Here is a 13,015-nt window from a genome sequence, read left to right on the forward strand (position 1 = left end):
CAGATCTTTCTGTCCAAAAGAGTAGGGAAAAGACATCATAGCCTTTATTGTCAAGAGTAATTTCTCTTCACGTGCCACCACCACCAAATTCTCAGAGCAGGGCGATATATTGCACAAAACTCATCCACCTGCTTTTTTCTTTTTCTAAACCTGAACGAAACAAAGAAAAACACCCCTGTGAACTGTGAAGTTGAAGAGCTACATGCTGACAGCTCTTGGATGGATGAAGGCTGAACACAACTATTTGTATGCCAGTAATGCAATGGGAGGCAGCAGGGTGATTGTGTGGGGAACCAGGGCTCACTTTTCCTCACAGGAATGTCTTTTAGCCCATGCCCCTTTGCATTTGGGGATGTCAGGGATCCTGGCTGCAGCTCTGCTGCGCATTTCACTCCCGAAATGCTTTGCAAGCTGGGGGCTTTCCCACCCCTCATGTTCAGCCTGCAAGGAGCATTGTTGAAAATAACCTGCTGGCTGCTCTTCCTTGGGGGTAGAACACCCCGCAAGACTGATGCCTTTTGGTTGTACAGGCTGCACAGCAATTTTACGCTGCGGGATGAAGACGGGTGGCTGCCAGCTGGGTTTAAACTTGTGCCGTCCCTCCACGCTGTTGGCGATAGCACTAATACTCTGCTCAGAAGGGCCGAACTTTGGGTGTCTCTGGGGAGACAGGGCTATCGTATGCTCAGGTAAGGTCAATGTAGTCTGCCTGGATTACATGAGCAAAAGCTTGGGCCCACGCTAAGCGTGCTTGGACTCTGCCTTTCCAGGGATGATCTCTTAAGATACACTTGAAGATTCACACAGCGGACTACAGGCAGTTTGGGTCTTTGTCCTGTATTTAACTAATATTGTAAACTTCCCTGAGGGATATTGGCACGGGCCCTCTTGGCTTTGACTAGTGTTTGTTTGGCTCCATGAGACTCTCCATCCCGACACGCTTGGGTGAAAGACTCCATCAGCTCACTTAAAAATGAAGTTTGTTCATCAGAGTCATATCCCATGCAGAGAGGAAAAAAAATCGCTGGACTGTTGTGGATTCCTCTATTCTGTGTATTCATTCCTGGCTGATGGTCGGGAACTTATAGTATGCAAGAGAAGATCATTACAGTTCCTGGCAAGGAATGGAATTTGTATTAGCAGACTTTTATTTTATTTTATTTTATTTTATTTTATGTTTTGTTTTGTTTTGTTTTGTTTTGCAAAAGGCTAAATAATACCCAAGAGTCCCTCAATCCACTTCCAGTGTTCCCTTCTTGCTACATGAAACTACTGAGTCTGAATTGAAAACACGTGAAAAAAATGTAGGGGTTTTTTTATGATGCTTGGAAGAAAATGGATTTGCAGAGCTTCTCTCTTTAAATGTGTCAACATAAATGACATCCTAGCAGGTCTTGCAGATTACATGGCGTAGGCAAATAACTGCTATTTATTGCATGGGCTGTGCAATTTTTTACCTAGCTATTTCTGCTACATGCAGAATAGATGAAACAAATTTTCCTTGTACATTTATATAGTCCCTGTCAAGAGATGCATGCAGTGGTCTCCACTAATGCTCATTTGCACCATGATTCCTTATCCAGGATTTAACCCCTCCCAGAGGAAAACTACATCACATCTGTGATACCTATTACAAAACAGGCCAGATTCTGTGCAACTTTCTGTCTAACAGGTTACACGTGGCATTTTCCTTCCCTTTGGCCTCCCTAGTCTCTTCCTCTGTAAAGGCAGTCTACGGCAAGTCTATCACAGAGTTACAGGAGAGACACCTTACAGTTGGCATTAGAGAGGCCAGCACTAACTCTTTAAGGTCTCTCAGTCTTCAGCTACCAGCTTGTTTCAAAGGGATAGCAACGTAAAAGAGAAAAGTATTAAAAAAAAGAAGAAAAATAAGTCAAGCGAGGCTCAACGAAGAAACTCAAGTGCTCTGTGCATGGATGTCAGTAGAAACTATGTATGTAAGCATGTCGGAGTTAATTTGATTGAGAGTTTTGATACTAAGGAAAAAAATTAAACTATTTCTCTATTTCTTCTTTCCTTGCCATCTGTATTACTGCAGCTGTTTGCCGCACTGGTTTTGGGTATTCTCTACAAGTATGTTATTTACAAAACACATTATGCCCCAACAGGTCCTCTGGATGAGAGTATTGCTTCTGTTGCTTACAGCTGTCATCAGAGGGACAACACGTGTCCAAAGGTACCCCTATATTTTGCTGAATCAGATTCTAAGCTTCCTCCTACAGTAACATATTGCAATTCTCCTCTCCGTCGCTGATCTAAATATCTCCGTTTAGTGATACATACAAATGATATTTGTGATACAAACATTGCACTTGCATGTGTCTGTATGCTATTTACTTGGGCAGAGCTTTTACCACTCACGTTTATTTTTCAGAGTAAGAAAAATAAAGGTCTCTGTACTTAGCCTGCGATGACAGTTTTGCAGCAGGAGAACACCAAACAAGAAAAATTAAGACTGCAGAAGTGGAAGGAGGAAATGAAAGTTGCTCTACCGACAGGGCTACATGAATTCAGCAATGGGTGGATTAGGCTGAGTGTTATCAGTGATGATGAAACACAGCAGACTGTGGTAATGAAATATTTATGAATGGGGAAATGATACTGCATTCTGCAGTGCAGCACAGGGGAAAGTGAAATTTCAAGAATACTGTAATAGCAAAGCCCTCCATTAATTATCGAAAGCAAGCTGTAATGCTAGTTACTATGACAACAGGGTCCCCTATGTATTTTGCACCATTTGGGAGGGAGGAGGGGGCTGCTTCTATTTACTGGAGCACATTGTATTTCTTTTTCTGTTGTTGTTGTTGTTAATTATGACTGTCCCAGCCTGTGACTATGTGGTTAATTTCAATTATAAAATTATAAAGTGACTATTGGCTAAAATATAGGGAAAGCCTTTAATAAGTAGTACTGGTCGTTTTATTCTAGAAAGAGCTAAAGACGCCCCTTCCCATATTAAGGGACAGACTGTTGTCATTATTAATAATCTTATACAATATTAATGCATGATAATGTAATAATAAAAACTAAAATGCTAGTAGAAGTATTATTATTAATAATAATTTTGACTGTGTTAGGCTTTCACCCACAAAGCATTTTAGAAGCAGTGATTAATTAAAATGTCAATATTGGCATACTAAATCCACCACTACATTTCCAGATGGGGCAAGGGAATATACAACCTCTGCCCACTTATTTTTAATTACTACTTGTTTGGTTTCTTAAACCCATGACCCTCTTTGAGATTTCCACTTATCCTCAGCACAGGAAGGGTTTTTCCTGCCCGCACCTCTACCTGGTGCAGTGCGTGTGAGGAAAGCAAGGTATAGACCATGATGAGGAAGAAGGACGTCGGCTGAAACATGTCTCAGGTCTGTGGCAATGTGTCCCATTAAAGCAGCTCTGCCAACTCTCCGTGTGGCACACATTTGTGGACAATATATCTATAAATAGTTACTAAAGGAATAGGCAGAGATGTGCCCTCCAACCCCTCTGGTCCGATGACTGTAGATGCTGGGGTTGGATGGAGATAATGGGCCACAGGCGGTGGCCAGGCTGACTAGCTCTCACTGGATAGCATTTTCTACTGCTGCTGTAAGAGGCAGAGCACTCCTCTGCATGGGCCAGTGCTCCGGGCCAGTCAGACATTTCTTATATTTTTGTCTTCTTATTTTTAGGCTTAGTAGTGCATTTCATCAATCGTTATCAAAGAGCTGTACAGATGTTCTTACTGTAGCTCCTTTCCAGGTGGGCAAAGTGTGCTACAGATCCATTAAATGGCTTGCCTGGGGTGATATAGGAAATCGGTAACAGAAGGAAGAACACAAGCCAAATCTCCTATTTCCAACTTCAGGACCTTCTTCCATGGCATGCAACAAACTCCTGGTGCTCAACTCTTCTAGGAGGGAAGGCATTGCAAAGGTAAGAAGGGAAAATGGTTGGGAACTTGCAGTGTGAGTGCTCTCTTGCAAGTAGCTAGATGCAATAATTTCTGTTAAACATTTCCTAATCTTACATGATGAAACAAGCCAGAAGTAGGCGTCTTAGCCCTGTGCATCTGACTGGGCACAAACCTGACTGGATGAAGAGCAAGTCAAACATGGCGGTAGCAACAGGATTTCTGTATCACCACTTAACAGGAGATGCCATGAAGGACATAATTTCTTATGCGTGGGTGTATATACATGCATATACATGCACACATGCATATGTCAACATGTTTTATATGCATAAAATGCAATGGGCTGCGCACAATGGACATTGGCTTAGAGAGGAAGGATTTTGCCTGATTTTGTTCATGATGAGCTTACTGAATGGATATGGAGGAGAAAGCCATTTGTTATTTTTTTATTACTGCAACCCTCCTCATCTTCCCCTCCTTGCAGTTCAGAGCCCTCAGCTCCTCTTTGCTCAGATGCCTTATAGCCATTCTAAGGCAGAAATTACCTTCCTTGGCATGGGTCAAGACCAGAGCTAGGAGTCCTCTGTGTCCTTTAGTAGCTTGTACTTCCTTTTCTTTAAAAAAAAAACCACAAACCAAAACACAGCACTGTAAGAATGATGTGAACCCTGTGAGCAATAAACAAGGAAGTAACGTAATCCGGCCTCCCATCGCCTGATGAATGGCTGCAGGAAGCAGGCGGGGAAGGCAAGAGCTCTGTTTTCGCTGTGATGAGAGCTGCCCCAAAGGACCGATACAGATGTGAGCTTTCCTCTCCTTGGCTCCAAGGCTAGAGGCATCCAATAAATAGCTCAGACTACAACTCACTCACTTACAAACAACGGGGGAAAGGACAAGCCTGGTAGGTATGGGAAAGAAGAGCAGGTCATATTGGTTTAACAGTTTCGGAAACTTGACAGAGAAGAAAAGGTTCTGCTAACTGTTTGTTTAGCGCGGAAAAGGCAAGAAGTAGCCGTGGGCAGGGGAAATGTAATAATATTCCTCAAACACAGTGTATGAAGGTCTGCCAGAGAGAGGTCAGATATACTAATCCTGCCCCCGCACGCGGGGACGGCTGGACATCCCCCATAGCTCTCGCCCGTGTCAGGAGCTCTCCGTTCATATGCGTCTTGTTGCAGGAGGATGTCTGTCGGTAAGGGGCATGGTTGGGCTTCAGAGAAACCCAGCTCCAGCATTCAGAGCCATGTCATCTGGGACAGAGGATGGGGAGGGCCTTGTGTGCTACAGAAAAATCATTAGTCCCAGGGCTAATTTTAGTGTAAAGGAAATCATGCCACAAATAATTCCCTTTGCTACCTAGAGGGCACTAACTACACCTCCGTGTATTTGGTGATGTCTGTGGGCCCATACCAGAAAAAGGCTGAGCTGGGGATGTCCTCTTTTCCTCTTCTAAATGCTTTTTGGTTGGCAGTCTCCTTGGGGTAAATCTTGAGAGGGTGCACATGCATGTATGTGTGCACGTGTCTAAACTTTAGTTCATCGTCACATACTTAGGGTCATCAGGGTGATTGCAGGAGTAATCTGGCGGCCACGTCTTTGTCTTCTATGGGATGGAAAGTGTTGTTAGCAGATTTGTACATCTTTGTGTGGAAAAGACAAACTGTGTCCCTAAGATGCATCAGCCAGCTGAGGTAAGCCTTGCCTGACCCTCTGGGTTTGCTTTATCCAGCCGCTGCCGGCTACAGTATAAATTACCCCACCTACACAAGGATTAACCCATGAGTCAACATGTGTCAAAAGTCATCCTTGTTGTCTCAAGGAGGATGGAACTGAAAGTTACCATGCTACAAAGGTTTGCACCAAATCTTGGGGTCAGTCTAAAATAAATGTCAAATGTCTATAACACAAACATTTAGAAAGAGCCCAGACGGGTGTTTACGGACATTTTAACCTGTTGAAGTGAGAGCCCAGTCACCAAGCTCGAGAAGGCAACCTCCGAACAGCACGAGGGAAAGCAGTATATGAGCCTCGGCAAGTGAAGGGCTGCGTCTGTGCCTGCCCAGTGTGTAGGAGGAGGGAGGGAAATCAGAAGGGGAGTTAGTTTCTGGTTGCTTCTGCTTCTGACAGCCCCTAATGTGCTAGGGAAAAAAAAAATAATAATCCTTGCATTAGACATGTTTGTTTCACTCCATAAATAATGAATAACAACAGTCAGACTGAGCAGGGGCTTCCCTCAGAGGCATGAAAGCCGTAAGGGAGGAAATCTGGAGCGGGAGGACGTAAGTTGCATTAGTGGCATTTCTCCCCCAAACTCCGTGTCCTTGTTGCAATTCAGCACATGCAGGCGGCCAGCCCTGCCCGAGCCTGCAGTAGGAGCCCTGTTTGTACTAAATCAGCGAGCAGAGAAGCCCCCTTCAGTAACTGAGGGATTTTATGTTCGTGCTTTGGCTGTTTATTCTTTCCAGTGCTATTCTGTTCAGTCGCTGCAGAGACTGCTAGGAGACACAGGGGAACGGGGAGCACTTAGTCAAGGGCAGGAATATTTGGATGCAGTCAACAATAAAAGGAATCCCTGAAAATTATAGACATTTTCCAGAGTAGCTATTTTCTCTGCCTGCAATGTTTCATATACTCCATGCTGAATTACCCTGAAGTGCAATTAAAATACTTTAATGTTTGAAATCTGGAAATCCTCGGTCCCACAGTCTTAGTATCATTCCTGGCTGTGAAAGAGGAGGGGAGGAAGGAGGGATTTATTCTCACCAGGCTGCAGGGGGATTTACACCAGCAGTTTTCATCCACTTCACTGCAAATCCTTTCCGATCAATATGCAGGTGGTGCCGGTGTGCGGGAGGAAGGCAGAGGTGCTGGTGATGCCGGCGTCTCCCCTGCTTCCAAACGAGCAGTGCAGCTGTGACACCCTTCCTCTGCAGCCCCGAGTCAGCCAGCCACTCTGTGCCCTGCTTTCTGCAAACCTGGAATAATTTTATATCGACTCCTGTGGGAGGAAGTATAAAGCTAAGACTGCAGTTCTGCCTCTGAAAGTTCACTTTTTTCCTTCTTCCAGAAGCAGGTAAGCCCTGACCTTTGAATGCAGAGTGACGATGGAGCCAAGGCACGGGGTTTGGTTTGGCTCTACAAGTGACAACCAGAGACAAGATATCAGAGAACGCTGTACCCCTCTGCTGAAAAATATTGGAAAGCTGCAACACGTAAGGTTGCTGTGACAATCAGGGAAGGAAGGAAAGCCAGTTTGTTCTTCCCTCGGCTCGTCCTTGGCCCTCTTGCACTTTTGCTCTCCCCACAGCTGCCAGGCGGAGTATGTGTAGTCTGGATGCACGTTACAGAGAGAGAAGCACTCAGTAAACTGGGAGGACTCTGCATTGCTAAGCAAGCATTTAGATGAGGAATCACAGACTTTTCTTACAGAGCATGAGCTTAATTTAAGACTCAGCAGCGAGGCTGAGGCAATTCGTGTGTGCTGGCAGAAGGCTGCCTGCGTGAGTGATGGGAGCCCCCGATACCTGGAGCGTAGCCTGCTAAGTGAGAGAGGCTACAAGTCATCATCTGGGTACTTAGGAGCAATGTCCTTTATGATCCTCTGATTCATGGGCAAGGAGAATCACATAACTCAGGGACACTTACAAAGCCCTGTGGTGCCATCCTTCAAAGTTGCGCTACAGCGACTTCAGGATTGACTCCAGGCAACTCTCTAACTCCAGGCCTGGCTGAACAGGGGCTCGGCTCAGCTCTTCGCATTTATAGTTAGTTAACGCACTTACTGCTACAAGACAAAAAGAAGCCGTGGAGGAGTTTTTCTGCCTAGGAAAATTCATGGTGACAGAAGCATAATCAACACTGAGCAGCAAAAAAGAGAGAGAAGAGAAAGCAGATCCCTATGGTTAATGGCATTGCCCCTAAAGCTGCTTACAGCTTTCTACTGCTCCTGCCGATTTGTCCTCTGGCTAGGGGTCTGCCAAAAGAGCAAAAGCCTTACCTACCTGGCGCTCTTGACACTCAGATGAGAAAGGGAAAATGAGTGAGGATGGCCTATTCAGTGTCCTGCGGCTAGAGGAGTATCAGTTAAGACACCTGTAATTACTGGCAAATCAACTGGAAAAGCCTAGACCTTCGGGCTATTATGTTGCAGACATGGGTGTACCAGCAACGGTGGCTGGGGGCTGTAGCCCCCCATACCAGCAGCTGCTTGTAGCCAGCTAGACCATACCACTCCCAGCAGCTACAGTCCCTGAGCAGACTGCGTGAGCACTCTTAATACACCAGCACAAAGACAGGTAAGACGTGTCTGATGGTGATTTAAGTAACCGAGAAGACTTGGCGTGAAAGTGGGCAAAAAATGATCTTGTGATTCACCGACAGCTGAGCTGCGGGGACAGTGAGCTGCACCACAAGGAAGGTTAAAAAATGGTGGGGACTTTAATGCTTTGAGATACCATTAGCCCTGCACACCTTTGTGGGCATCTTATTGGCTGAGAAAGTTTTGGAATTTCAATCCTTTGTCCATTTTCTATGCCCTAGTAAAAGTCCCTCCTGCTAAATGGCGTATCTATTAGAGAAAAATTAGCCAGACGAACTGTATTTGGGGGGCAGCAGATTTTGGTGCTGCTAGTACATTATCACCTCATTCCACTGCCAAAACAGTCTTTACCCAGAGTATGTGCTGAGATGTTAAGCATTTTCTGTAAAGAGCTATTTATTAAGCAGAGAATGCCTCAAGATAGAAGTAAGTGTCTAGATTTTCTGAGAGGAAAAATAAAAATCTTTGTAGGTTAAAATTAGCTTTCAGATTGCAGGGGTGAAACCACCTGAGGTTAGAGCCTTGCTGCTTTTTAATAAGCAAATGAGATATTTCATGAGGAATTGCCTTTACATGACTACTGAATGAGTGTCATCTTCCAGCAGCACCTTCTGCGGCGTGAGGTGTCTCTCTCCACGGTAGGAACAAAGCGGAGAGCCAGGTGAGGTGATTGCCGGGGAGACAATGGATTCCCTCTGCGCCATGGGATGCTTCGCAGTGAAGTGGGTATTGCCATTTATTGTAAGTGCCCTGTCATTAACTATTCATTGTAATGTATTAAATGGAGGGATCTCACAGGGCTTTCATGCGCTTCCTCAGAAGTGTGCCCTGGCTTCCGTGAAGCACTGTTTGAGCTGAGCATGACAGCACTTGTCAATGGAGCACTTGTGGTGACATGTTTGAGAGTCCTAATGCACTCTTTAATTCCCCTCCATTGGTCTCCTGCACTTTCTTTCAAATTCAGATGTGGATTTTTCCACCATGTCCATCCCAGAGGATGAAAGCTGTGTTTGCTATGGTCTTTGTTCTGCTCTTTGCCTTCAACGTGAGCTGGTCCCTGACTGTCTGTGTGCCAGCCCTTTACCACAGTGTGTCCTAGCTTATTTCTCTCTCCATTTTCCTTCCCAGAGGACGTGTCTTGGCTCCAGACACTGAGGACAAGCCACCACAGCAGGGACAAGGATGATCAAAGATATGGACCAGCTTCCTCAACAGGAGCAAATAAATAGATTGAGGGTCTTCAGCCTGTGAGACTGAGAGGAGGTAGGGTGGAGGCTTGCTGGAGCCTGAATGGTGTGGAGGGAAAAGTTGCAGCTGTTTCAGACAGTTCCTCACTCTTTCCTTCATACTATGGGCCATAGACATAAGCTAGCATGTGGCAGGCTCAAAGCCCACAAAAGGAGGTAGTTCTTCACACCACAGTTAGGCTGTGGGAACTCCTTGCCACAGGAGGGTGCAGGTGCTGGAAGTTTATGTGGGCTCAAGGGATCGTGAAGCATGGTCATGGAAGAGAAATCCATTGAGGGTTATTACACACAAAGGCTATGCCTCTGAGAGAAGCCCCTGAGCTGCAAGTGATTGAAGGCTTAGAAAATATTTGAGGTAGTACCACTCTATGCTTGACTCATTTTTATGCTCCTTCCCAGGCATTTGGTTTCAGTCACTGGGGGAGACTTGGGTGGATGGATGTCTGATCTAACACGGGGTGGCTCCTCTTGTGTCCACCCTGTCATTGCCACAGTGCAGTCCCCTTTAGTGTGAAAAGACTGAGGCAGAACTACCTCATGACCTTCAGTAGGAACTAGGCTAGTGAATACATCATCACAGCAGGGTAAAGCTGCTGCCACTAGCTACAAATCTGCTCCTCTTCCAAGGTCTGTCCCTCTCCATTTGGACCTACAGTCTGCATTTTACTGACAGAAATTATTCCCAGCATCTACTAAATATTGGATGCTTTATGTGCCTGAGGTACTATTAGTGCTGGAGTACGGGAGGCCTTCCCTTTTCACTGGCTGTTGTACTTGGCAGGCACCACTCACCGCAGACAGAGGACCACTGAGCAGTCTCTATTATACTGTTATCATTGTTTGTTATGTGTACTTATTGTGATTACTACATTATTATTATTATTATTATTATTATTATTATATAATTGCTATTAAGCTTTAGTTATAATAATGTTTATATTTCATATGTAAGTTCTTATTTAACCCTTGGTTTTCTGTGATGCTCGGTGACTTCCCTGTGCTGAGGTTGACTTACATCCATTGGCAAATAGTCTCTTACAGCACAGTTTAGCACCTCAGAACCTTGTAGGACATGATACCTTCCCGGACTGGAAGGGAAGGTATGAATATCAGGGTGTCAACGATATCGGGGTGTGTTACCAGGGCCTGTCCAACCCTTGGACAGGTGCCTTGGTCCTTCTGGCATCATCAAGATCCCGGAAGGACTTGAAATGCAGTTGGTGCAAGGGAGACAGCTAATGAGGAAACCTCTCTGTGGCATCAGCTTCATTGTCATGAACACTATCTCCAAAAGGGCTGATTTGTTTTCTGTGCCGCCTATGATGCATGAAGCAGGGGGCTTAAAATCTATTTTAATGCCAGTGAGTGGTGTCAGGTGAATATGAGCTGACATAGGAATCCAGACAATTAGAGCAGCTTCCCTTGACCCGATATTAGCAGAGGGTTTTCTGCAAGTTGTGATAGATGTAGATCCTCAACCATTGATTTTTTTGGTACCTGTCCACGAATATTATGATGAAGTGTTGTTTTTGTGAGGGTATTTTTTTTAAAGAGAGTTGAATTGCTGCAGCTTTGTGAAATATTGGTGATGTAGTTATCTATGAGCTATCTAAGCACCGTGACACACAGCATTAGAATTCATCATGCTTGTTATTGTCCTTTTACAAATGACTTTATGCCAACCAGTCAAAGCTTGGGACTAAAAATACAGCTACACAGAGGCAGCTGCACACCATCTTCTGTGCACAGGGTCTGATTTCATCATAAATGAGGTACTTCCAGGGACCATGGAAATGAAGTTTTTCATGAAGCAGTTGGGGGATGTGGACTCAACACTGAAGTCAGGAGAGGACCGCAAAGACAAATGTGACAGGAGGTTAGGAGAAAATATTTGTCAGTGAAAGGTAATAAATGTGTGTCCAGAAACACAGGAACTAGAGAAAGCAGAGAGATGCATTTTAGTTTGAGAAGACTCCCTGATGGCTTCATGACACCCCTTCTAATCTTGACTGAACTTTAGGACTCATGGATTCTTTGCGAATAAGTTCACCTGCACCTGAAGTCTTCTGTTTTCCTCTGACAGCACCACCTTTTCAAAAGACTCAATTGGCTGACTTACAAAATATTTTTTCCATTATTTCAGCCCTGATTATCAGTTCTGTGCCCTGGGGTAAATGGCCCTGGATGTACCCTTTTCTCCTCTCATCCCTCTGTTGTGTCTGTCCAGGAATTCTTTCAAGTTTTGGCTTCATTTTCCTCTCTCACGCCTGGATGACTGAATCATTGAAACATCCAGCCATAAATACATCGTGTCCCTAGAGTTGCCAGGGACCCCTTGCACAGCCCCAACAAAGCCCCCGGAGACAGCAGGGTGAGGGGCAAAACTCCTTAAGGTACCTCAGGAACTGAAAATGGTGTGCTTGTGGCAGACAAGACTGAACTAGCTCGTCTGAGAGGCAAGTCTTATTAATCAAGGCTTGGGGCTGTGGCTGACTCCAAAGGACACTAATGAAGGAGTCTCTGCACTGTACCATACTGCATAAATGAGGGGGTAAAGGTGCTCAAATTTGCTGCTATATTTGAAGTATACAGGGCGAAAGGCTTTGGTTCAGGTCTTCCACCAGTGTAATCAGAATTCGATCATCCCCGTTCAAGGGGTTATTCCAGTGTAAAACTATCCACGGTGCAGCCAACATGTGCCTACTTTCATCGTGGGGAAGTTTATCTTATCTTCTATATCCATGGGGGAGTTAAAACAAGGGGAAGACTGTACCCTTTAAGTGGAGAGGATATTACAGCCGGTGTGTGATTGCTGGACAGGTTTGTTGAGTCCTTATCCCAGCACTACTGGCCTGAGGAAGAAGAAATTTTATTGGAGAAAAAAATCTGAGCCTCACAGGAGTGAAGTGAGATAACACCTAAACCCATTAGTTGAATTACCTTTTTTTGAAAACTACAGATAAACCAGAGCACATTTTAAGGTACAGACTTCAGAAAATCTGAAAAATTGACACCAGAGCCACAGAATTGAGGGATAAAGACCTTGCCATTATACTTGTACCAAGCATCTGGTAGGAACAGAAGAGGGATACCTCTTGTCTGCAGCTAGGTGAGGACAGCATTGCTGGGGCGATGTGTGCCGCCGGGGAGAAGTCCTACCCAAACCTGCTCCTGCCTCCCTGGGGCGGTTACAGTGAGTCCTCCTGCCCGAGAAGGTGCAACACCAGGAGCAAAATGTCAGCATTTTCAAGCCGTTTTCTTTTGGCAAGCTTCGCGTGACTGATGGCCTCTTTTTATTCTGCCAGACACCCGTTCCACAGAGAGGAGGGTAAGAAATAGCACTGTGGGTGATGAAAGCCCCGTTTCTTCTGTCATCCACCAGTGGCCAAGCAACTATGTCTACCTGCTTGCAGCTGAACGGGGACCCACAGGTTGGAGAGACAAATGTGCAGGACGCAGAGGTAAGCAGTGATGGAGGGCTAGAGAGGGGGTCTTATGTCACGATCCATATCAGAGCCAAAGTTTCAG

Source organism: Aptenodytes patagonicus, chromosome 2, assembly GCF_965638725.1.
Source record: "Aptenodytes patagonicus chromosome 2, bAptPat1.pri.cur, whole genome shotgun sequence".
Classification (NCBI taxonomy): domain Eukaryota; kingdom Metazoa; phylum Chordata; class Aves; order Sphenisciformes; family Spheniscidae; genus Aptenodytes; species Aptenodytes patagonicus.